Source organism: Chenopodium quinoa, unplaced genomic scaffold (genome assembly GCF_001683475.1).
Source record: "Chenopodium quinoa cultivar QQ74 unplaced genomic scaffold, ASM168347v1, whole genome shotgun sequence".
Taxonomy (NCBI): Eukaryota; Viridiplantae; Streptophyta; class Magnoliopsida; order Caryophyllales; family Amaranthaceae; genus Chenopodium; species Chenopodium quinoa.
Window position 1 is genome coordinate 2,905,936 of NW_018744497.1, and position 27,772 is coordinate 2,933,707.

General features: G+C 43.7%; 1 pseudogene; it reads left to right on the forward strand.

Moving 5' to 3' along the window:
• Positions 1-27,586, forward strand: LOC110697710 (annotated as a pseudogene).
• The last annotated feature ends 186 nt before the right edge of the window (positions 27,587-27,772 follow it).

Here is a 27,772-nt window from a genome sequence, read left to right on the forward strand (position 1 = left end):
CCATTTGCCAAAGTAGGGTTTTTCAATAAGATGATATTTTGTTGGTTGAACCCTTTGATGAAATCAGGTACGAAAAAGACTCTCGAGGAAGAAGACATACCCAAACTACGGGATATAGACAAAGCAGGACATTGCTACTCATAGTTTCTTGATCAATTGAATAACAAGAAACATGTTGAATCCCTATCAGAATCCTCAATCTTGTGGACAATTATTGGATGCCACTAGAGGGAGATCCTAGTGTCAAGGTTCTTTGTTTTCCTTAAGACACTTGTGCTGTCAGCTGGACCTTTATTATTGAATTACTTCATTGAGATTGGTTGGGGTAAAGAGGCTTTCAAATATGAAAGGTGTGTTCTGGCAATTTCACTTTGCTTTTCGAAGATCTTAGAATCTTTGTCACAAAGGCAATGGTTCTTTCGGACCAAATTTATTGGTCTTAAAGTGAGGTCAATGCTTACTACAGCAATCTATAGGAAGCATCTACGACTCTCAAATGTAGCCAAGTAGAAACACTCTGGTGGTGAGATAATGAATCATATTACTGTGGATGCTTATAGGATTGGGGAGTTCCCCTTTTGGTTTCATCAGACTTGGACTACAAGCCTCCAACTTTATCTTGCATTATTATATTGATCCATTCAATCAGAATCGCAATTATGGCATCATTAATAGTGATTGTATTAACTGTGATTTGTAATGCACCTATTGCAAAGTTACAACATATGTTTCAAAGCAAGTTGATGGTTGCTCAAGATGGAAGGTTGAAGGCGTGCTCAGAGGCTCTAGTGAACATGAAGGTCTTAAAGTTATATGCTTGGGAGACTCACTTCAAGAATGTAGTTGGGACATTAAGGAAAGAGGAGTCCAAACACTTAACACCTGTACAGTTGCAAAAGTCATACAACATTTTTCTCTTTTGGATGTCTCCTGTTTTGGTCTCTACTGCTACATTTTGGGCACGTTATTTACTCCGAATCCCTTTACATGCCAATAATGTTTTCACATTTCTTGCAACATTACGTCTAGTACAAGAGCCAATCAGAGTTATCCCTGATATCATTGCTGCAATAATAGATGCAAAAGTTGCATTCGCAAGAATTGTAAACTTTCTTGCAGCTCCAGAGCTCCAAACTGATAATGTCAGAGAAAGGAGCAATATGACCTGCATAAACCATACCATTTTTATTAGATCAGCAAATCTTTCGTGGGAAATGGATTCCTTAAAGCCAACACTTAGAAACATAGATTTAGAAATTCAACTTGGTAATAAAATAGCTATATGTGGAGAAGTTGGCTCGGGAAAATCCACATTACTAACAGCCATTCTTGGAGAAGTAGCGTGCATGGATGGTACAGTAAGCTTCTTCTACAACTTTCATAATTAAGGACCTATAGTGTTTCGGGGTTTTCTGATGTCCTGCGGGAGAGTTACAATTCCGAGACTGGAACCGGACGCATGTACCTGCAAAATAACGGAGACTCCTGGGAGCTCCGCCTCCAACGGTCAAGTTAGTACTTGATTAAGGAGTAATTAATGCGGAAATTAAAGTGATTAGGTCTCTCTAGGTGAGAGTGATTAACGTAGGTAATCTGCTTTGTTAGCGAGATCAGCCGGTTATTACTGTGTGTAATTAATGTGTTTTTTCCGTAATGTTTCTGTGTTCCCCCTTAATGAGGATGAAGGGAGGTATTTATAACCTTGGAAAACGTGCCCATCCTAGGTTTAGGTTAACCTAGGGCCGATTGGGCTTCCCTCGGAAGTTGGGCCTGGGTGGCCGGTTTCTCCATTAGGCATGGAGTATGCCACATGTCGTTACATAACAGGTCCAAGGTGGACGAATAAGCGCGTGCCACGTGGCAAGCCCTGACAGTTCCAACTAGGGGACACTTGGCAGGTCCTGATTGGCCCACGTGGCGCATTCCGATTGGTGGGAGCAAAATCCCCTAATCATTTGCCCCTCACAGGTGGCACGTGATTGGTCACGTGTTACCTGTGACAGGTGTCGTACTGTAACAGGCAGCGACCTTCTACAGGTGTCAGTCGGCCAAAGGACGAGAGATTTTCCCGCCCAAATTTTGAATTCTGAAAGTGACCCTTCGCCTTCTCACTTCGCCTATATAAGGGAGAGTTGTCTTGAGTCATTTTCACACTTTGAGAACTTTTTGAGAACATTCGGACCCCTGAACTTGCTCTGACATTTCGGACCTTTTCTACCTACCGCCTGTTCTAACAAGCCGACTGCACAGGATTTTCAGAACTTCATCAACCGTCACTCGTTCAGGTAACTCAGTTCTCTTACTCTTAATTTTCTTTTTATTTTTTGAAATGGCACCACGGAAGCACACGACACGACCTAGGTTAGTGATCAGCCGGTCATCGGGGACGGCTGAATCTAGGACTAGGAGTGCCGCCTGCCCTTTTCCGGACTCATCTTTGCCCTTTATACAAAGTCCGACTGTATCTGTGTCTATGCAGAGCAGGATGGCCAGAACGAAAAAGACAGCTAGGATCTCAAATTCAGACGGCTCCTCCCACAGGGTGCCGCTTAGTGAAACATCTGACCAGGCGCCAGATGTGGAAGTGAAACAAGGCGGCCTGGATGCCGGCAATTCTGTGGGGGGAGTCATAGTGACCCCTTCCCATTTAACAGTTAACAATTCTGCTCCTTTTCAAAGAGAGGAGGCGGGCCCCCCCGGGAGAGGGGAGGAGTCGTCCTCTTCAGACTCGTCGGAGGACGATTCCGAGTCAAGCTCTTCTGGCCATGCTTCTTTGGGTACAGAAGAGAAAAACAGCCGCCTGCAAGAGGCGAGACTTTCTCACGCAGTTGAGAAGGGGGACAATTAGGCGGAACCATCCGCCTCTTACCGAGAGCTAAATACCCCCTACTACTGCACGGTACCTCGGGGCCGAATCACAGCCATGCAAGAGAAAGTGGAGAGCTTTATTGCAAACCACACCATGGGCCCCGACTTTCTAGTGTTTGTGCCGGATCCAGAAGACACAGTCGTCTGGCCGGCTGGTTCCAGTTATGAAAGCGTCTTCTTTGGCTGCTACGAGGCGGCCATCAAGGCAGGGCTGCGCTTCCCATTACATCCGGCTGTTCAGCGGATTTTGGATGGGTATGAGTTGGGGTTATGACAGTTAGCCCCAAACTCCTGGGTCAACGTACTCGGCTATGTGGCCGGGTGCGAACTGCACGGGGTGGAGCCGAGCTTCGAGGCTTTCGCCCATATGAACTATCTCAGCCGGACCCCTAAGACAGGCGGTACCGGCTGGTATCAATTAACAAGCCACAGGGGCTACCTCATGACGAGAGGTAAAGCAAACAAGTGGAAGGACTGGCGGAGCACCTTCCTCATCATTGAGAGTTCAGACATTGAGCTGAACAAGCGCTTCAATAGGTGGAACAGGAATCCGCCTCTTCTTGCAGGCGGCCGTAGCATGCCGCCTGTTCCCCCCAAGGCTAAGAAAGAGATCCTTGATAAAGGACTCTTTAAAGTAGGGTCGAGGGTCGACTCTACTACAGGGGTACGAGAGCAAGTACCCATGCACTGCGTCCCGAGCTTCAAGTGGCTCTACAACGAGTACTTTTTGGCCGCCTGTGGCCTCAGCAGTCGGTGCTCAAGAGGTAGTCGCCCTGTCGAATACTCTGTTGTTCCATACATTTCTTGTTATGACTTTTATTAACTTTGTTGTTTGTTTTTGCAGCTGACGCCATGAGCAAAATCACCGCCTCCAAGACTGCGGCGGCCATGTTGCGGGCCTCCATCATGCAACAAGCTTCAACCGACTCCCCCAAAAAGGGGGCACCCTTGGTGAGCTCCGAACCTTTCACCCTCTTTTTGGAGTGTTTATGCATATACTGACTTTTTTCTTCTGTTTTAGACGGGTGCTCCAACAGCTTCATCTTCCCAACAGTCGGACCCCAAGGCCCGGAAGACGACTGTTGGGAGCTCTCCTGGTTCTGCCAGGAAACAGGTGGCGGCTGAGAAACAGCCGGCCACTTCTTCTAAAACTCCAACTGGGCCGCCTAGAGGTATGAAGTTGTCCTTGTAAATTTTAGACTTGCCCCTTTTTACTAAGTCTAATCCGTTTGTTTATGCTTGATGCAGCCGGCCCCCAGGAGCCTGACTTGGTAGAGATGGCCAAGTCTATGATCAGGGCAGTTCCTCCAGCCGAAAGGGAGGCGGTCAGGGGTGTCGGCACCCTTGACCTTGACGGGATTGCAGGGGTCCTTGCTGAGGTATACTTAGCATATTTTTGAGTATTTGAATTTCTGGACGCCTGTTTTGTTTTTTGATTGGAAACTGACGCCTGTTTCTTTGTACTTAGGCCCTGCTCCGAGTGAACGGCCTTCGCAAGCCGCTTGATCGGAAGAACAAAGAGGTAAAGGCTGCAAAAGCTATGGCCGCCTCTGACTGTGATAAGGCAATGTTTCAAATTGCCCAAAATGAAGTACTGACCATTGATATTCTTTATTATCAGGCGCAGGCTACCGCCGCTGTTCGGGCTCAGTTAGAGGCGGCCCAGAAGAAGAATGATGAGCTGGAGGCGACCATCACAAATCTCAAGGCCGAGCTGAAACCTCTTCGCCTGAAAATGTACTCTTACGAAGCCATGGAGAAATCCTTGGCCAGCGTAAAGGAACGCCTGGTGACCCAGGAGAAGAGTCTTACCCAAGAGCTCTCGGAAAAGGCCGAGCAAGAGAAGAAAGATCTAGTCCGGGAGATGATGGAAGACTCCGCTGAAATCCAGCGCATGACCTGGGGCCGCCTCTTCCCCAGTGCCGACTTTGCCTCTTGGGAAAGAACGTACCGCCAGTGTTCGGATACATATAATCAAGAGATCCTGGCGGCTGCTGAAGAAGAGGCGTTGGGGGAAGCGTTGGAGGAGAGGAGCCGGTAGTGGCGCTTGTGCCGCTTGGGGGTAAGGCATCAAAAAAGGATGCAGCTGAAGCCGAGTCCAGTAAGAAGAGTGCTGACCAGGCGGCAGCTGCTAATACTGAACTGCCCCCTTCTTAAGCTTTATGTATTCTTTCCACGGCCTGCGTGCCGTTTGCTTTGTATTTACCCGGCCAAGGGGCCGGGGCTTTGAATATTTTGCTGGTCTTTAATGACCGGCTTATTTTTAATGAATTTTTGTTTTGCTTCAAATTTGTCTAAGTATTCCATATCTAATATCCAATTGTTCACTAGACCGACTTTTTTACATGGCCGAACGTTGCAGACAGGTACGGAGAGTTAGTACGCCGCCTATGCCCCTAGACGACTGGTTGTCTGTTTCCAGGATAGACGATCAGTCGGCCATTTATCCAATCAGTATTCGAACTATTTTGTCTGGATCCTTTTTACATCATTCAAAAGAAATATTTCTTAAGATTATCTACATTCCAAGTTCGAGGCAACGGTTGTCCGTCTGGTGTTTCGAGACGGTAGGTGCCGCCTGAGTGTGGCGAAAGTTTCTCGGAGGTCCGACAGATGATCTTTCTGAAGTTTAGTCTTGACAATCATATCATCAATGTATGCCTCGACGTTTCTCCCAATCTGATCAAAGAACACAGTGTTTATCATTCGTTGGAAGGTAGCCGGGGCATTCTTAAGACCAAACGGCATGACCGTGTAACAGTATAACCCCTGATCAGTGACGAAGGCCGTCTTCTCTTGATCTTTCTTCCATAAAGGAATTTGATGGAAACCAGAATAGGCGTCCATAAAGCTCATGAAAGCATGGCCGGTTGTTGAGTCGACCAGGTTATCAATTTTAGGCAGAGGGTAACTGTCTTTGGGGCACGCCTTGTTTAAGTCTGTGTAGTCTACACACATTCGCCAGGTGCCATTCGGCTTTTTAACAAGCACCACATTTGCAACCCAGTCTGGGAAGTAACATTGCCGAATGAACCCAGCATCAAGTAATTTTTTCACTTCGGCGGCTGCCGCCTGACTTCTTTCTTCGCCATGGTTCCGTTTCTTCTGCCGTACCGGCTTCTTTTTTGGATCCACAGCCAGTTTATGTACCGCCAGATCAGGACTAATGCCTGGCATTTCATGGACTTCGAATGCAAAGATGTCCTTGTATTCTTTCAAGAGTTTGTGAAACTCGTCACCAAGGTTTCTCAGAGCAGTCGTCCCAACTTTGGCTGTTCGGTCAGGACGTGAGTCGTCTAAGATAAGGTCCGCATGCTCACCAGCCGGCTGAGGGCGGAACTCATCCGACCGCTCCTCTGCCAATGATTGGTATTTTCTTTCTTTTCTTGCGGCCCCTGTCTGGGATGCCTTTCTCTTTTTGCCGCCTGCTTCTTGAACAGGCGCACTCTCCTTGACATTGTCAAGGTCTGTTTTTTCACCGCTTGACCCAGTAGCCATAACAGTGGGCTTGACATCCGAGAGATAGCACTCTCGGGCCATCCTCTGATCTCCCCTTAGGGAGCCGACTGTTCCATTATCCCTCTCAAACTTGAGCAACATAAGAGACGGGATTATAACAGCCTTGGAATTATTCAGGGTAGGTCGACCCAGAATCATGTTGTAGGCCGAGAGTTCCTCTACTACCAGGAACCGGACTACCATGTGTCGTCCTTCCCCTTTTTCGCCCAGGCGGATGGGTAAATCTACTCGTCCCAGTGGGTGGACGACTCCTCCTCCAAACCCTACTAAAGGGTGGGAGGCCGGATGTATGCAATCAGTCTGATATTTTAGTTTCGACAGACATTTGCTACTGATGAGATCTGAGGAGCTTTCGGTATCTATGAGGATTCGGCCAACTCTCTGGTTGGCCACTTTACATTCAATAACGAGAGGGTCGTCATGCGGCCCCCTAACCCCTCCTAGATCTTCTTCAGTGATGACAATCTCAGGAAATGAATATTTGGACGACCGTTCTTGGTGAACGGAATTTACATCTAACCGCCTGATATTGTCTTTGTTGCCCCTAATAGTGGGGCCGCCTCCTGAGAAGCCGCCTGCAATGGTGTAGACGACTGCATCATCTGTATCAGAGCTTTTGGCCTGCTGATGCTTTTTGGCCGACTGATTTTTTGAGGAAGTGTTCCCCGTAGATTTCTTGACATAAGTGTCAAGATCACCTTGCTCAGCCAGGCGGTCTAGATACCGCATGAGACTGATGCAGTCATTGGTGTGATGACCAATATCATCATGATAAGCACAGAATTTATCTTGGTTCCGGTTGTTTGCAGAACCCTTCATGGGGACCGGCTTCTCAATTGAGATCCGTCCCTTGATTTCTTTTAGGATAAACTGGTTATCCTTGTTAAACGCATACTTTGGGGAGTATGGTTTGAATTCTTTTTTCTTTTTCTGGGCCGGCTGTTTAGAGGAATCAGCCGCCCAGACCTCTTTTCTTTTCTCATCTTTGTTTGACGACTGTTTCTGTCGTCCTTCTCTTTTGTCGAACCTTTTCCCGTCCGACTGTTTTATCGTACAAAGATCAGTCGCCTGTATATAGGCTTCTGCTTCAATCAAGGCCTCTTGAAGAGTCGCCACCCTTTTTCGAACCAAATCAAATTTGAAGGTAGACTCGTCTTTGAGACCTCTGAAAAAGTCAGTATAAGCTACCTCATCCGGTAACCCTTGAATCTGTATCCTCATCAGGTTAAACCGCCTGATGTAAGAACGAAGCCCCTCCTTCTCGCCCTGCTGAATTGTTCCCAAATCAAGGGTCGTTTTCTTCGCAGGGATGTTCATGGCGAAGTTGGAGGCAAATAAGTAAGCAAGCGTCCTGAAGCTATTTACACAACCAGTCGGCAGGTTGCCGAACCATTGCTGTGCGATTCCTTTGAGAGTCGCTGGGAAACACTTGCACCAAGTGGGATCATCCAACCCTTGAAGGTACATCAGGTTGGTGAATGCCATCAGATGGTCTTCTGGGTTAGTAGTGCCGTCATAGGCGCCTACTAATACATTTTTCACTTTGGCCGGCTGAGCGGCTTCAGTAATTTCCTTGGAGAAGGCCGACGGCTGTTCACAAAGTCTAAGCAACCGTAGCTGCCAGTCCATAGGTTGGACATTTTTTGCTGCATGTCCACCAAACGGAGGTGGCTGTAAAAAATATTGTTGTTGCGGTACAAACGGTAAGTTTGGTACCGCCTGGTCGCTATGAAAGCCGGACTGAAGGGAGGTACCGCCTGACTGACCCTCATGATACGACTGAGTATGCCTCATCGAGGTATTTCGCAGACTGTCTTGGAAGTTTGAAGTGGAGGCCGACTCTGACAATCGGTCACTCTTCTTCTGCTCTAGCAGTAGCCGAGCGTCTGTGTATGTTTTCCTCGACCCGTCCGCCTGAACATGACGAACAGGTTTCCTATTTCCTGTAGGATAACGGAATTTTGTGAAATCAAGGGCAGGTGGCTCCCGCTTCCTAGATTTAGGATGAGGAGTCGCCTCTCGCCCTTGAACTGGCTTCCTCTTCAGTTAAGTGGAGGGTTTCTTGGCCGACTGCTCCTTGACTGGAGCAGGCGGCTTCTAGTTGATCAACTCTTGAATCTCTCCCTTGAAGTCCCTCATGAAGGTCATGAGTTCATTCCTTGTGATGGGAGCAGACCCATCAGTCGGCTGTTGCCGAACAGGCGGTGCGCCTGCTGGCTCGCTTCCTGTTTGAAGATGCTCCCGTTCCCTCCTTTCGGTATGACGGGTACGTCGGGCCCTTAGGGTCCCGTCTGAAGCTGTATGAGCTTCAACTTCAAATTCACTTTCGGTATCATGGTCCGACTGAACTTGAGGGTCGTCTAGGGGACGCCTCTCTTCAGGAGTCGGTACAGACCTGGATGACATCTCAGAAGTACTCTCCCCACAGACGGCGCCAAATGTTTCGGGGTTTTCTGATGTCCTGCGGGAGAGTTACAATTCCGAGACTTGAACCGGACGCCTGTACCTGCAAAATAACGGAGACTCCTGGGAGCTCCGCCTCCAACGGTCAAGTTAGTACTTGATTAAGGAGTAATTAATGCGGAAATTAAAGTGATTAGGTCTCTCTAGGTGAGAGTGATTAACGTAGGTAATCTGCTTTGTTAGCGAGATCAGCCGGTTATTACTGTGTGTAATTAATGTGTTTTTTCCGTAATGTTTCTGTGTTCCCCCTTAATGAGGATGAAGGGAGGTATTTATAACCTTGGAAAACGTGCCCATCCTAGGTTTAGGTTAACCTAGGGCTGATTGGGCTTCCCTCGGAAGTTGGGCCTGGGTGGCCGGTTTCTCCATTAGGCATGGAGTATGCCACATGTCGTTACATAACAGGTCCAAGGTGGACGAATAAGCGCGTGCCACGTGGCAAGCCCTGACAGTTCCAACTAGGGGACACTTGGCAGGTCCTGATTGGCCCACGTGGCGCATTCCGATTGGTGGGAGCAAAATCCCCTAATCATATAGCATCATTTTTTGTTTTAATTTTTTTATAACCAATTGCACATAGATCAAGACAAATGGCGAGTCATTTAATTGTTTTCCTTTTTTTTTCAATTATTGGTAGAGGTTTCTAGGAGTATTGCTTATGTTTCCCAGACAGCTTGGATTCAAACAGGGACAATACGCGAGAATATTCTATTTGGTTCCTCCATGGATGACCTCAGATACAGAGAAACTTTTCATAGGTGTTCATTGGTGAAGGACCTTGAGCTTCTACCTTATGGGGATATGACTGAAATAGGGGAAAGAGGAGTTAATCTAAGTGGTGGGCAGAAGCAACGAATTCAACTTGCTTGGGCATTATACCAAAATGCTGACATTTACCTTTTGGACGATCCATTTAGTGCAGTTGATGCACACATTGTAATCAGCCTTTTTAATGTATCTTTCACACCTCAACCATGGATTACTTTATAAATTTAACTTGATTAACACCTGACTCTTTATGTTGTGGCAGGAATATGTTATGAAAGCTCTTTCCGAGAAGATAGTCTTGCTTGTGACTCACCAAGTTGATTTTCTTCCAGCATTTCACTGTTGTTTATTGAGTGTACCTTTGCTAAACAAATGCTTGTGAACCTATCTTCTTCATATGTATGCTACAAGAAAGCAAGATTCATTAAGCTTAAGTTTCTTCTTTAGTAAAAAATAATTACATATGTTAACCATGACATACCCTTCTGAGCTACTATGATTACTCTTCAACCTTGAAGGAAGATGAGTAAATGCAGTACCATGATTACAATTTAACCTTAATCCAATATTCATTAGTAGGACAACGTAATTCATCTGGTTCATAACCGAACCAACATAATGCATACACATTTTTATATTATAATGTCATCTAGTTCATAACCTAATTAGCATACTTATTGTCTCTCTAGAATATTCACAAAAAAATTTATCCCTAAGGGTCATAACTATTATCCACCAAAAAAATTTATCATGAACTCAAACGACCCAAAGCATAACAATGAAAATAAAGCACCCATAACTATTTTTAGTCCCCTAACACAAACTAACCCTTGGTCAGCATCAAGTATCTCTTAACAATGAAATAATTAAGAAATTAGCTCAGATAGACTTTTTTTGAGAGGTAGGGAATTAAATGTGTTAACGGAGCAAAATAATTATGCTAACTCTCCCTAAATTGGCGTTAACCATCTCCACCACACGAGTGTGCACACATGTACACTCACACACACACACATTTATTTGCTACAGTGCACATATGTACACACGCTGTCTTTTCTTTTTATGAGTATATAATCCCTACATGGCTAGAATCATCAATGAAAGAAAATTTTTTATATCCAGCTTATGTCAGATGGAAAAGTCCTTCGGTCAAGCTCTTACCATGAGTTATTAGCTTCAAGTCAGGAGTTTACAGATCTTGTTAACGCACACAAAGAGACTGCCAAAACTAAGACACCAAGAGAAGCTAACACATTTAAAAGACAAAACTATCCTACTGCAGAAATTCAAACAACTAATGTCGAGTACGGAAATCAAGCAAATAGTGATCAATTGATTAAGCAAGAAGAAAGAGAAGTAGGAGACACTGGGATAAAGCCATATTTGATATACTTGAATTAGAATATAGGATACTGGTACATCTCTATCGTTTTCTTTTCTTATGTAGCCTTTCTAGTAGGCCAGATTTTACAGAACACTTGGATGGCAAAAGGCGTAGATAATCCTCAACTCAGTGAAATAAACTAATTTTGGTATACCTCATCATTGGAGTTTGCTCAACAGTCTGTTTATTTATAAGATCTCTTGCAATGGTTAGATTAGGGATGGAATCATCAAGATTGTTGTTTTCTAAATTACTTAACACCCTATTTCGTGCTCCTATGTCATTTTATGACTCCACAACTCTTGGAAGGATACTCAGTCGGGTAAATATAAAGTTGTTATATGGTTTACAGCTATAATTTAAACCAGTAGACAAATCTGAAATCACATTAACTTTTTTCTTACTTCTTTAAACTCTCTAGATCTCTTCAGATTTAAGCATAGTCGATCTTGATCTCCCCTTCAACTTTCAAGCAGCCCTTGGAGCTACTACAACGACATATACAAATTTTGGAGTGTTGGTTGTCATGATCTGGCAGGTTATATTTGTGACCACACCAGTGATTTACATGATGATACGAATACAAGTAAGTTCTAAAAGGATCTTTCACAATGTAACCCCCCCCCCCTTCAAATTTTCTACATCATCGAAACTCTCATGTGCATCCCTATGGGCTCAATAGTTTTTCATTCATTACTTTGCCACATAAAAGATAGAGTCATTGTTATATTTTATCCCCAAAATGCCAATAAATTGTCAAGAAAAGTGTAGTATGGAGAAATTATAGCCAATGAATTACCAAATAAAAGGTCCAACCATGTATTAAATAGGTACATTTCTTCGACTTCAATAAACTGACATTTTTCCTGCACATAGATTGATAACAAATTTTAGGAACTGAAATTTCTCTTGAGGATGAGTATATATTCACCCAAAAAGACATAGGTTATTAACTCATGCACTACCAAATTGCATGAGTAATAGGCATTCATCTCCACCTATAGCTTAAGAGAACTCTATATTCATATATTTTGTCGTTATAAAGAGAGTTTTATTTTAAACTTCTTGAACTTACTATGTTGTTAGATTTAGAAGTTCATAACTATTTTGATACATGAGGACAGAGATACTACTTTGCAACTACAAAAGAGCTGATGAGATTCAATGGTACAACCAAGTCTAAGGTTGCAAACCATTTAGCCGAATCTTAGTAGGAGCCATAACGATTAGAGCTTTTCAACAAGAAGAACGTTTTTTTCTAAAATTCTTGATCTAATTGACACACATGCAAGCCCATTCTTCCACAACTTTGCAGCCACAGAATGGCTTATTCAAAGGATTGAGATCCTTAGTGCCGTTGTACTTGCAACGGCAGCACTTTGCATGGTTTTCCTTCCACCAGGAACAATTAGCCCAGGTAAAAGATCTTTCTCTCCCTCTCTCTATATTCGCGTAGCTAAAAACCTTTCGCTAGCATTAATAACAAAACCGACAATGCAGGCTTCATTGGAATGGCGCTATCATATATTCTAGGGTTAAATTTGGGTATGGTTTTCTCAATTCAAAATCAATATGCATAGTAGTCAACCAAATCATATCAGTAGAGAGGATTCATCAGTACATAGATATACCCAAAAAAGCTTCAGAATTCATCAATGATAGCCGTCCTCCACAAAACTGGCCATCTGTTGTAAATGTGGTGGTCCACAATCTACAGGTGAAGTTTTTTATATTGAATCAACATGTATTAAGAAAAAGATACTTAACATTTGATGTCACAAACAGATAAAATATAGATCAGACACACCACTGGTTCTTAAGGGAATCAGTTGCATAATTGAAGGTGGAGACAATATTGGTGTTGTTGGTAGGACAGGTAGTGGAAAGACTACCTTAATAGGGGCACTATTTCGCTTGGTAGAACCAGTAGATGGGAATATTATAGTTGATGGAATGGATATAAGTTCGGTAAGACTTCAAGATTTAAGGTCATGTTTCGGGATTATCCCTCAAGAACCCACACTTTTCAATGGAAGTGTACGATTTAACTTGGATCCATTGTGTTAGCATACTGAGAAGAATCTGGGAGGTATAGTTTCCTTTTCTTCGATAAAAATATTTAGAATACATACAAATTTGTGTAATGCAAGACGATTGCTGATTTTCCTACATTTTTTCATAAAAAATTTGAATTCCCTGTAAAAGGTACTAGGGAAATGTCAACTCAAAGAAGTTGCGCAAAAGAAGGAGCAGCGCCTTGATTCCAAATTGGAGCATGGGACAGTAGCAACTATTTGGTCTAGGTTACGCTTTATTAAGAAGAAGTAGGATAATGGTGCTCGATGAAGCAACCGCATCAATCAATAATGCAACTAACATGATTCTGCAGAAAACAATACGACGAGAGTTTGCAAATTGCACAGTAATTACAGTAGCCCATAGGATACCAACCGTGATGGATTGCACCAAGGTTCTTGCCATCAGTGATGGTGAGTTCTCTTTAGTATTCCCCCATTAGTCAACCACATTTAGACCAATATTCCCACAATACAAGGAGAGTTTGCAAATTGCACAGTAATTACAGTAGCCCATAGGATACCAACCGTGATGGGTTGCACCAAGGTTCTTGCCATCAGTGATGGTGAGTTCTCTTTAGTATTCCCACATTTTCTCAAACCAAACCATTATTTTGAAACCGTAAACCAAACTAAACCTTTAAAAAACGGTTTGGTGCGATTAAGACCAAACTTTGAAGACGCCGATATTGTGGTGTTCATATTTAATTATTTATCCCTTTATAATAAACGATGATAAGCTTGTAAGAATATAAGTTGAATGAATAAATTTTAATATTTTTCTTATCATCAAACTATTTATTTTATAATTTTTAAATTTTTTATAAAGTAAAAAAAAATTAAAAAAAAACATAAAAAAAATAAATAAATAAAAATACTTACTACGATCTATATATGACTTAGGAAAAATTAGAAATAATAATCCTAACTTTCATGGATTTTGTTCAATAATCCCAACTCTGGATTATTCTGGAATAATCCGAACTTTGGGGGTTGTTGATTTTCTTCAATCCCTAACCAGCCACCAAAATTCAATGACCTATTATATCAGGTCACTTGACACATGTTAAGCCCTGATTGGTCCAAAAACAAAACAAAAAAAAAACCCAAAAATCAACAAACCACCGGTCAGCCTCCCCTTCCCCCACCGCCCACCCTAACCACCACCCCACTGCCCACCTTGTTGCCCCTTTCTCGCCCCGCGCGAAAAATCCTCCGCGCCGTCGTCTCCCTCCCTCCCCAAAAAAGCCCCCATTTCCAACGAAACCACCAATGAAACCCCTCTCCACTGCCAAAAAGCCCAAATCGTTCCTCCCACCACCCCAAAACCCTAAGCGGCTAGGGTTTTCAACGGTGGGGAAGAGTTTTTGGGGGTTTCGGGAGTGGGAGAGGTGGTTTTAAGCGATTTTCGAGTGGAGGAGAGTTTCAAGGGAGGTTGGGGATTTTCGATTGAGAAGGTTAGACGAAAAACGGGAAAAGGAGATTAAGAGGGAGGTTGTGAAAGGAATGGTGTCCTTCCAACAAGTGTATTATTCTGATAGAGGGTTCAGAATTATTACAGAGCTAATTCTTCAGTATGGTCAAGTGATCGGAATGCCTAGGTGGAGGCCGCTTCCGATCAGTAATATTAAGGTATAATTAATATTACAGCTTAATCTTAACTGAACCCTTCGGGTCGAACCTAATCGAACAACCGATCCGAGACGACGAATTAATCCGAAGGATTTAATTAGTCGACAGAGTTTTACGAATACTGACGTCGGATATCGAGCCTAGGGCGTCGAGACCGAGCGTCGCAAAATCACAAGCAACAAGTATGAGCGTAGCCCTAGCTAGGTTAGGCTAGCTCATCGCAAGCCTAGGTGCACCATGTGTGTGCTAGGCGAGGCATGAGTGCCTAGGTGTTATCACAGCCCTAGCATCATGCCTAGGCGCTATCGCAGCCCTAGCATGATGCCTAGGCACCATCGCTGACCATCGCAAGCACTAGGCGCACCAGGGGCACTAGGCAACCCATCGCAGTACAGCAGCGTGCTTGCCTGGATGCCTGGGCGTGCATGGCAGGGCCACACACGCACTGACTAGCTGGGATGATGGGCAGTGCTAGCTGGCAGCGCTAGCTGGCACGCTAGCTGGTTGCCAGCCCAGCAACCACATGCCGGTTTTGTGGAGTGGTCTGGGGACCAAATCCACCCCTTAGGGAGCAAGGAATATGGTCCCCCACCTAACCTTGGGCACTACTCCTTTGCACATGATCATGCCACTTGTCGTAATGTGATTAAGTTGATTATTTATTTAATTTGGAATTAAATAAATTGTTTATTTTACCAACTCTCCCACATTGATGGGAGATTGGAAATCAAGGGTGCTCTTCCCTATAAATACCAAAGGATTGGGTATTGGGAAGAAACAACCTTGAGTAGAATTAAAAAGGCAACTCTTGATTTGAGTAAACCTTGATTCGTAAAACTCATAGTTTTATTTGTCCGGTCTCGACTAACCTTCGAGACTTAGGACGCTCGGGTCGGGTTCGAGGGTACGATCCTGTTGGAGACCCCGTATTTTCAGGGTTCAAGTAAGAGCTCATACTTGAGCGAAGCACGCGTGAAAGGTATAATCTTTTATCCTTTCTTGTGTTTAATTATGTTTTGCTTGATTAATTGCTTTGATTATGGGGGCGGGTCTTGGCGGGTTTCTTTCCGCGTAGTGTGGGTCACTACGACACCCAACAAGTTGGGGGTTTTCGATCGAGAAAACTAGTCGAAAAAGGAGGACCGGCGAGTGAGTAGGGGGAAACCGATGTAGGAGGAGGGGAATTAGCAGCGCAGGGGGAGGGGGGAATGGCAACAGCCGCCGGCGTAAAGGGCAAGCGAAAGCTTGGGGTTAAGTTGGTGGTTTTTATTTTTAATTTTTTTTTTGTTTGTTTGTTATTTTTTTTATTTTTTTTTTAAATTTTTTTATCAATTAACTTGTGACACGTGTCACTTTAAAAAAAATTTAAAAAAAAAAAACCCATTCAACCGGTCACTGGTTTTTAGGATTGAAGAAAATCAACAGCCCCTAAAGTTCGGATTATTCTAGAATAATCCAAAGTTGGGATTATTGAAACAAAATCCGTGAAAGTCGGGATTATTATTTCTAATTTTTTCCTATAACCTATTATTAGTAAACAAATTTTTAAAAGTTAATATTCTAAAAATTATTAATAGCTATTTAATATATTTAATGATAATATATGATTTTAATACATTACTAAAAAAAACTATAGTTAAAGTTAGTATGTAAATATTGAAGAAAGTTTAATGTGTCAATTATATTGGGATGAAGGGAGTAATCCTTTTGTTCCTAATTTGCAACGGTTGATATGCCATAATATATATCAGTATTAATAATCCCAACTTTAGGTGATTTACTTTTTATAATCCCAAATTTGGATTATTATTGAATAATTCGAATTTTAGGGGTTATTTACTTTAATTAGGCCAATAATCGGTAAAATAAGTAAACTTTTCATGTATCACAATGTGGTTTTGGTCTTTTTTTTATTTATTTTTATTGCTTTTTATTTTTCCCCCTCTCCTCCTTTCCATGGAATCCCCCTTCCGTTGGCCACCCCCTTTCCAACCGTAAAATAACATCCTCCCTAGACACAAGCCCCGAAAACACCCTTTGTATTTTTTTGAATAGTAAAAAAATACATAAATAAAAAGTCATACGACATCTACAAAAGCGATTCGAGTTTAACAAATACATAAGATATTGATCTAAACCAATTAAAAACTACAGCATGTGGAACATCTCCCGTTTATATCGCTGGTAAATACAGCCTTGTTGGAGAGACAATCTTACGATCCTTTGTAGCCATGAGGATGTTTTCCTTTTGATTCGTCCGATTGTATTTGAAAGCTTGATAACCCTTGCGTTTTCGCATAATTTTCTAACAACAAAATAATTTAACGATAATTCATTAGACCTATTATCATGGATTCAAACCTAAGAAAATTCTCCCCGAAAAGTGGAGATAAACCTTGTATTTAAAAGGAGCTCAAAAAAACCCTTGTATTTCGAAAGAGATCGGAAATCCTTTCTTTCAAGGGAGAAAAGTTCCTCCCAAAAGGAGGAAGCATTATTATAAATCTAAAAAAACTTTTAAAGAAACAAGGATTGGGGCTTTCCACCGGTTAAAATCGATGGAAGCCCCCTTAAAAAAAAACAACAATGGAGGCTAGGGTTATGAGAGAGGAAGGAGGAGAGAGTAATAGATAAGTCTAATTACACATTTGTTGTCTTGTTTAACACCCTTTGTATTGAACCACCATCGTCATATTTCAAATGGAAACTGCTTTATCTGTCTTCTCTGAATCCCAGCATCAAATCAATCAACAAAAAAGTTTAAATCAAGGAACAGATTATTTAATTTAATATGAAGAGCTCATATAAAGTATAATTGGAGAAAGAAATCAATCATAGGAGGGAGCAAGAACAAACCCATCAATCTAAAATTCAAAATGTTAATGAGGAAAAAGAAGATCAAAGATTTGCAACAAAAGCATAAAAATTATACGTAGTAGAAAAGCTCTCCTATTATTTTAAGAATTAATTCAAAATTTGAGTAGAAGTTAATTACATTGAAAGAGTTTGAGAGACCTACTCCAGCCTCTCTTTTTATAATCACAACCCCGTCTAATTTAATCACCAAAGAGATAAATTTGATGAATAATGTGATGCATATACATTCGTAGTGTGGCATACATGTGGGGATTTCCGAATGAACTCCACCGAAAGGTTTTACTTCATATTGAGAGACATGGATTGCATGCTATTTTTTCTTCTTTAAGCGTTCCCGATCGATGATAGTGATTGTCACGTTGTGGTTCACTGGTCAGAGAATTTGAAAGAGATATTGTGTGCCTTTGGTAAAGCTGATCGGAACCTATTTTTATCATCTAAGGGAAGGTGAAGTAGGGGAAGGGGGAGGTGGTGGCTAGAAGGGGTTTGTTATGGAGGTGATGAATCATATTTTTATAGGATTCTTAGGCAAAGATTAGGCTAGTTGTATAGCTTATTCTTAATCTTTTTTGTCGATTCTAGAGTCGTGTTTGCAGGCATAAGCTACCATATATCGCTCTATTGATCTTCTTTTATGTTTTCTTAATGTTTTAGGTGATTTCATAATCATCTGGATGCTTTTGAACTATTTAGAGTTATTTCGGGTGATTGTTGATTGGATGGAAAGTCGACGAATTGATTTCGTTGATAGAAGGGATTTATGTTCGTGTATGTTGATTTTGAGGATTTTATGCATGAGAAATGATAATATCATCCACAAGGGTCGTTATGCACTTTTCAAAAATGAATTTGAGTTAGAAATGAAGTTAAATGATGGTTTACAAAGAGGCGAACTTGACATATGTCCACACTTTCGATTTTAACTCGAGTTTTATATATCAGATTGGAGAAATTTCAGTTATGTTGGAAACTAGACTTGAAGAAATATCCAACAATAGGTCATACACCCTAAGAAGCCTACTAAAACAAAAGTTATGGTCGTTTCAATCCGAGCAGTGCAATCATCAACGAAGCACAACACCTGTTGGGTTAGCTGCGCTCCTGTCCTACGCTAGCTGACGCTACTGCAAGGCCGCAACTATTCCTGCCTCTGCAAGGCTAGTCGAGTTCTCTTGAAGCCTCAAACATCCTTGTTGTTCCATGATCGTAACAAGTGTTCAATCCCGCTTTCATATTTGCGCAACACGTCATCGCTTATCATCCAATAACATCATAGTTTATGTATCTATATATTATTTTTACATAAGATTAGGAATATATTAAATTTTGAGAGGATTGTATTATTGTCTCTTATTCTTTTTCATTCTCTTTTTTTTTAGATTAAACGCTTCTTTAGTTTTTTTTTTCTCCATTATTGAACCCTAGCTTTTGTTCTTCATTAATTCAATTCTTCAAGGTATTTCATTTAATCTTTCGTCTTTTATTTTATTAATTATGAAATCAAGTTTATTAATTTCTTTTGTTTTGTTTATTTCAATTATGAGAGAGTATGCATTTCTAAGGCTAAGTGAGGGAAACCATGTTTATACCTTGATTATTTGTGCTTTAAGATTAATAAATTCATGAATTAGGGTTTGAGTAAATCTAATTGATTTTTGCTTCATTGTTTGATTCATGCTATTGGCCAATATCATGTGTTAATTATTTAGCAAATTAAAAATTAGAATTGAAAGATCATAGTTTTAGAGGCTTAGTTACAATTGGCGAATTTGAGTGTGTTAGTGGTCAAACTACATATGTTAATTCGTAAGCATTAATTTTCGACCGTAGGATTAAGAAGTGCTTTAATTTATTCGACCTAGTTTGTTTATTAATGATTTATTTTAAAATTTTTGGGATTGGTATTAGCATGGTGGACAGAGCATTCATATGCCCTAGACCTTAATTTATTTCAGAGTAGCCTTATTTTCTATAATAGTCCTTGTTTAGGGTAAAAATTACCCTAGACACGTGGCCCTATAAAGGCCTAACACGTGTCACCACCCTATAGCACCATGGGCATCCAACCAATGGATGCCACGTGGCATTGTGCCCCCAATGGGGGAGCAAATCCATCTGCTATAAATAGAGGAATCTACCTCATTTATGGGCATTCATAAATAGACCCACAAAACCCGAGCAATATTAATTGCGGAATCTCCCGGAATCCGAGAGAACCAGTTTACTTTCCGCACGTATTCACAACCGGAGTTTTGTGGTTTTGCAGGTACAGACGTCAGGCGTGCATTCCCGGTGCTGTAACTCTCCCGCGGGACATCTCAAAAAACCCCGAAACATTTGGCAATGCTACTACCCGGATTGGCAAGTTGGGGGCAGACTTGCTCCAACTCCTGAAAGAGTTCAAAGACCTCTTCGCCTTTGAAGAGGAGGAAATGTCAGGCGTCAGCCCGGATCTAGTCGTCCACAAGCTAGTCGTTGATCCCAAAATAAAGCCAATTAGGAAAAAGAAGAGGTATCATGGCGAGGAGAGGTCACAGGCGGCAGCCGCCGAGGTCAAAAAGCTCCTCGACGCTGGGTTCATTCGGTAATGCTACTACCCGGATTGGGTAGCTAATGTTGTCCTTGTCAAAAAACCGAATGGTACCTGGTGGATGTGTGTAGACTACACAGACCAGAATAGGGCATGTCCAAAGGATAGCTACCCGCTTCCTAAGATTGACAGTCTGGTTGACTCTACAGCCGGCCATGCCCTGATGAGCTTCATGGACGCCTACTCAGGCTTTCATCAAATTCCCGTATGGAAGAAGGATCAGGAAAAGACGGCCTTCGTCACTGATCAGGGGTTGTACTGCTATACGGTGATGCCGTTTGGGTTGAAGAATGCACCTGCTACTTTCCAACGAATGATTAACACGGTTTTTACCAATCTAATCGGAAGGAATGAAGAGGCGTATATAGACGACATGATAGTCAAATCCAAGCTCCAGGTGGATCACCTAGCTGACCTCCGAGAAACCTTCACCACACTCAGGTGGCACAAGGTCATGCTTAATCCCAAGAAGTGTGTCTTTGGTGTTAAGTCTGGGAATTTTCTCGGATTCTTGATTGATCAAAGAGGCATAGAGGCCAATCCGGAGAAGGTCCAGGAGGTGATTGACATGAAATCACCCCGAACCGTCAAGGAGGCCCAGAAGCTAATCGGTTGCCTGGCGGCATTAGGAAGATTCCTCAGCCGGTCAAGTGACAAGTGCCTTTATTTCTTCCAGGCAATCAGGAAGAGGTCCAGATTTGAATGGGGAGAAGAGGCTGAGGCGGCATTTCAGAGGTTAAAATAACACCTGCACTCGTTGCCCAGACTAGTGAGCCCCCTGCCCAAGGAGGTTCTCTACATGTACCTAGCCGTCTCAGATCACTCCCTCAATGCCGTTCTCCTTGCTGAGAGAGACGGCAAATAGCTTCCAGTGTATTTCATCAGCCATATTCTCAAAAACGCTGAGCTCCAGTACCCAACGATTGAAAATTTTGGGCTTGCTCTCTACAAAGCAGTCAAGCGGCTGAAGCCATACTTCTTGGCCCATCCGGTGATTGTCTATACTGATCAACCACTCAAACGACCAATGACTACCATGGAGTCATCCGGCAGAATGATCAAGTGGGCTGTTGAAATTCAAAGCCTGGAAATAACTTTTGAGCCTAGGCGGGCAGTGAAGGGTTAGGCGTTTGCTGACTTCATTGTCGAAATGACTAGGCAGGCTCAGCCGGAAGATGTCGGTCAGGTTTGGAAGTTATTTGTAGACGGAAGCTCTACGGTAAACGGTTGTGGTGCAGGCGTAATTTGCAAATCTCCGGAAGGAGATACATACGAATATGCACTACGATTCAAATTCCAAGCTTCAAACAATGAAGCTGAGTATGAGGCCCTGCTAGCCGGTATGCACATGTGTAAGGTGGCAGGGGCAAGAAAAGTTGACGCCTGCTCAGACTCTCAATTGATTGTCAGCCAATTCAATGGTGACTACGAGGCCACCCATCCGGCAATGAACAAATACCTACAAGCGGTCAAAGAGGAGGCGGGGGCATTTGATGAGTTCTATTTGTGTCAGGTGCCCCGGTCGGAGAACAACCAGGCGGATGCTTTGTCCAAGCTGGCCTCATCCGCCACTTGCGATACGCCTAGGTCGGTCTTTTGGGAATCATGGAAAAAAGAAACATTGAGCATGATCCCATTGGAATCTTAGACCGAAGCTCCACCTGGATGGACCCCATCCGAGATTATTTGGTAGACGGCACCCTGCCGGATGCCTCATCAGAAGCGGCAGCGCTTAAAAAGCGAGCTCTGAGCTTTGAAATTTTCAAGGGAGAACTCTTCAGAAAGGGTTACCTCCAGCCGTTGCTGAAGTACGTTACCCCAGAAAGGGGAAGAGAGGTGTTAGAGGATCTGCATGCGGGCTTTTGTGCTTCACACATAGGTGGCAGGACTCTAGCAAAGAGAGTCAGACGGCAAGGCTATTTTTAGCCGACCCTTGAGGCGGATGCCATGAACTTAGTGAAAAAGTGTGACAAGTGTCAGAAGTTTGGCCGACTTATACACCGTCCAGCAACCGATCTGACGGCTATCTACAGCCCGGTTCCCTTTGCAAAATGAGGCATGGACATCTTGGGTCCTTATACGCCTGCCTCAGGCGGCAGAAGATATATTCGGGTGGCTGTAGATTACTTCACCAAGTGGGTTGAGGCCGAGGCGGTCAAAGGCATCAAGACAAAGGACGTCATCTCCTTTATTTGGAGAAACATCATCACTCGGTTTGGGGTTCCTATGTCTATGGTTTTTGACAACGGTCCTCAGTTTGAAACGCCTGCCCTCAAGGATTGGTTGGGAGATCAGGGGATCTCGCATTGTTTTGCATATGTTGGCCGGCCCCAAGCAAACGGTCAGGTTGAAGCCTTCAACAAACTCATCTCAGATGACATAAAAAAGAAGATCAAAAGAGTCGGTGGTCTGTGGGCGGATGAGTTACCTCACATCCTTTGGGCCATCAGGACAACGGAAAAGGGGGCAACCGGTGAAACCCCGTTTCTAATGACATACGGTACTGAAGCAGTTTTGCCAATTGAACTCTATGAGCCAACACTCCGAGTCATGCTCTATGATGAGGAGGCTAACTGGGAGGCCATGCGCCTAGCATTAGATTCACTCCCAGAACGCAGGGGCAATGCCGCCTTGCGTCATGAAATATACCGACTGAGAATGACAAGGGCTTACAACAAGAGAGTATGCAAGCGCCCTCTCAAAGTTGGGGACTTTGTATTACGAAAAACGGAAGCCACTGGCAGGGCAAATGAGCAAGGGAAGCTGACCCCCAATTGGGAAGGCCCCTACCGGATTTTTTACGAAGTTAGAGGCGGCACCTACCGCCTGGAAACCCCAGACGGTAGAAAGCTACCCAGAACCTGGAACGTAGATAACTTGAAAATGTACTACTTCTAGGAAGATGTAATCATTTTTTGTAAATAGAGTAAATTAATAAGAAATACCTTATTTCAATTTCTTTGTGTACCAAAGTCCCAATGTGAACAACACATCCGGGTATTTTCTAAGATCGGGCATCCGTTTGCCCCAAACATAAACCAAAAATGCTAAGTACCTAACTTAGCCTTTTAAAGGCACAGAGCCAACATATTTAAACCGCCTGTTCTACCCATGAACAGGCATCCGACAACGCCCTTCCAGGTGAATTTGTCGAAGAGAACATCTCCCTTCCGGGTGGTACATTGTTCTAAGCGTCAAAACGTCGGACGGTCTTAACCGGCTAGGTTAAGCTCATGACCGTTCAAATGACCTATTGCAAACAAGATAGAGTCGGTTATTACCCCAAGGCAATACAGACGGCAATATTAAATCTTGTTGGGCAGCCGGCTATTGCCAAAAAGCAACCCAGCCGGCTTATGCGCCCATTAACCAACTTTTAACAAATCTTCTCCGACTGTTACCCCAAGGTACCCCAACCGGTGAAATTACAATTCAAGCGGTAGCTTTTTTTACTCCAAGGCAACTAAGGCGGCGAAAATTCTATCAAGTTTACTCCCCACCAATTTGGGGAAGATTCCATATGGCTGTTACCCCAAGGTAACCCAGCCGGTGAGAAGTCTATTGTCAGCCGACGCAGGCCGGCTCAGACTTCTCACACAAGCGGTCACATAGACCCCGATTTCATTCTCTAAGCGCGACTCAAGCGACAATCAGCATATTAACATGCGTCTGACCTAAACTCGCCTGACCCAGAACCGTTAAGTATTGATCTGGACATGTATGGCCAGCTATTTGCTTAGTGTTTGCACTAAACAACCACCCACCCAGGGGCAGGCATAGTCAACACATCCGGCAATGTCATTTAAAAAAAAAAAAAAAAAAAAAAAAAAAAAAAAAAAAAAAAAAGAGCAAGCAAACAATGAAAAGAAAACAAAGGGAAAAAATAGAATAAGATGACCGACTCAGTCGGCATAAAATTATATTAACATCAAAACTTGTTCAAATGTTAGCCGGACCCCTGTCCGGTAAAAGATACAATAGAAGCACATGGCACGCAGGCCGGAAAATTAGAAGAATAAGAGCTTATGGCTGAGGCGCAGGCTAATCATGGCCCTGCGAGGCGGCTCCTGGGGCAGGAGGGACAATCTCTTCTTGATTCTCTTCAATGAGCCGACTCTGTTCAGCCTTCAGCGTAGCCTTGAAGTTGTCGCTGGCCTTGGCTGCCGCCTCCTTCAATCGGACGTTGTCAGCAAGAAGATTTTTTCTTTCCTGGCTACCTCCAAAAGTTTGGAAGAGTCGTTCACCTTCTTCAGCTCCGCCTCGGCATTCTCCTTTTCCGCCTTGAGATTGTGGAGCTTGGTGTCGGCTTCATTGAGCGCCTTTTGGAGCGCCTTGATGGAATCTTCCTGTTGCATGATTATGCTTTTAGTTTTCAATTCATGCATAATCATGGAATACTGGGCAACGTTATGGGCGTCAGACGCATCCCGTTTAGCCCGTCTTACCTCCTCACACTTGCGGGCATAGGCTTTCTTGAGCCCTTCCACGCGCAGCATTGACTACAAAAGCCCAAACGGTTTCAGAAGGGGTCAGGTGGCATAATAACTTAAAACAAATTGGAAGATTATGTACCTCAGACAGTCCGGCCAGAACCTGGTCGGCATTGAAGATGTGGATCCCTGGGATCGCCTCCTTCTCTTCTTTGGGGACGGCCTTCAGCATGGCTCGAGCGTACCTTTGTACATCCGGCCAGCGAGGGGAGTGATCTGCACCAGAAAAAGATGGTGAGAAGGCAACATACTTCCCTCCTATCGACTGCCGGCTGCCAGAAGAGTCTTATGGCTGGAGCTGGGAGTGCGACTTGACCTGCATAGGCTTGCCAAGCAAAGAAGGGTTGAAGGGGTCAATAGTACCTTGGGATGTAGGCAGAGGGTCGTGGCTGCCCTCAGCTGGTACTGAAGCGCCGGATGCCCTAGGCGGCGCCGTCTCCTTCTCAGGAACATCCGGCTGCCTCTTCGTTAGATCAAACCCCAAGCCGAGGTTTTTGACAGATTTACCCCCAACCGTCAGACGGCTGGGTACTGTCAAGGAGGAAGTCTTTCTCGCCTTGTTGTAGATAGCGGCTCCTCTCCAGGCCGAGGCCTTATTATTTTGGAAATGGAATGGGGCACCTTGCTCCCATCCTGAAAAAAACGAACATAGGGATCAGGCGGCATAGAAGCCAAACGGAAATTGATGTAAAAAGAAAAGGAAAAAGCAAGATACCTTATTTTTCGCCGCCTGGGCAGCAAGTTTTTTCTCCGCATTAGCCTTGCGGATTTCAGCGGCTGACTTGGCGGGTGTCTTGTCAGCAGGCAGCGTAGCTAATCCACGCACTGCACAAAAGAACCCATCCGGTCAGAAAAAACAGACCTAACAAGGAACGAGTTATTACAAAATAAAATAGGGGCAATCTCTAATGTGACCTACGTTTATCAAACTGAGTGCTAAGCTTACAGACGGACATAAACGCCTCGTCTCGAAGAAATTCGTGCCTAGGTACCCAATTTCTGGGTACACTTATTAAGTCCCCATTGGAGAGGGTTGTGGTGGTATGTTCAAAGAACTTAGACTCTATTATTCGCTCATAGTCCTCATCCGGGATGCGAGGCTTCTTGCACTTGTGGCCCAGAAGGGTTGGCTTCCGGTTGTATATCCTATACTCCCGGTTTTCCTCCTGAGTAGGGGCGGAGACCAAGTAGAACCTGTTCTTCCAGTCTGACCACTTAGACGGTTTGTCTAAGGTCATCAGATACCTAGGCCATACCCTCGAAGGATGGCCTTTATTGTGTTATGAAGGGAGAAGCGGAGGCCAGCCAGAAACGCCGCTTCATAGCAGCCAAAATACCCATTTGCATTGGGCTGCTCGTCTTCCCAAACAATAGTGCCCATCTCAAGCGGCACGATTATTTTCCACTTCTTCCCAAGAGGACGAATTTTTATGAAGTCCTCCAAGTTATTGGCCATGCTAGCCCTATCCTTGGCAGAAACGGCGATGAGGAAGGGGTCGCCTTTATTATTCCAATTAGGCCTCTCCTCCGCCTCACTATCAGCATCCGGCGTCAAGAGGCTGCTGCTGCTGCCACTCTACTCTCTACCGGATGAGGAGGCGGCCTCGTCGTCACTGACACCCCTTTCTTGGTGTTCCAGTTCGACTCCAGAAGGCGAGGCGGCATCTTCATCGCCTCCCATACCCATTCCTAATATCCCATCACTAGGAGTGCTTGGGATGGCATGCGGTGAATCCCTTGTCGAATCTGCCTGATCAAGGTCAGGCGGCAGCTCGCTAGAGTCTGCTTCTCTGTACTCTGGGTCGAAGGCAGTCTTTTTTGTGCGAGCCATTGCGTCCTGCACAGAGACAGAGACGGTCGGTTTCGGAGATGAACAGGGAGACTCCCCGTACCCAGAGGCGGCACCCCCAGTCCTAGACTCAGCCGTACCAGGAGACCGGCTGACCTCTAAATTGTGGTGTGCCGTGTGTGTGATGGGTGAGGTCATTATTTTAAGGTATATACAGCCAAAAGATTCAAATATAAACTCCAAAAAGACAAGGAACCAAGACGTTACCTTGAGATTGAATAAAAGTTTGAAGATGGTTGTTGACAAAAGATACCCCAGACGGTATCACTTTGAGCAAACTGCATATTGGCAGAAGAAGAAAAATTAATCACCAATGTTGCCCAAAGATACCACAGGCGGGAAAAGCCGGTTGGGTTAGATTTGCCGAAGCAAGTAATCTGGTATTTTATCAGATTGTCCCAAGACCCCCCAGACGGCATAAACTGGCTGAGGACTCACGAGAGGACAGCTCAAAAAGAATTGAACGAATCCAACACAGGAGGCCTGAAAGCCGGATGTGTATTCGTTAAGATGAAAAGGTTGTTTGAAGGCACCCCAGGCGGTAGAGCCGGTCAGGGGTTCCAGCAAAACAGTTTAGGAAGGAATTGCTTGCTCACCCCCCAGACGGTGTGAGACCGGCTGGGAAAACAGCAAGGCAGACCAAAAGAAAGTTTGATCAAAGATACTACCACAACCTGCACATATAAGCACAATAACTGATCTTCCAAATGAAACTAGTAGATTAAGTCACGTGTGGGTGCTATCTCTTGATCAACGTGACTGATTAGCAGATTGAAAATGAGACCAATATTCCTTCACAAGTTGGCCAAATAGTGAATCTTCCTTCTCCATTAGCTTCAAAGGGTCATCATATTCAGCTAAATTTCCTGCAACAACATTTCATTACATTCTATCCTGCCGAATTCTTTTACGCTTGACTAAGTCTAGCTACCTATAATATTTTGTAGAAAATGCTTCTAAGTTCTGCAACTCTTGCTTCAGATTCATTATACTTGTGAAGGTTGCTTCAGATTCATTATACTTGTGAAGGAATATTGGTCTCATTTTCATTCTGCTGATCAGTCACATTGATCAAGAGATAGCACCCACACATGACTTAATCTACTAGTTTCATTTGGAAGATCAGTTATTGTGCTCATATGTGCAGGTTGTGGTAGTAGACGTTTAGTTTTGATTGTTCTATTACCTCTCCTAAACCGCACCAAACCGGACCACGTACACCCCTATAACTACGAAATACACAAAACGTGATGTTTT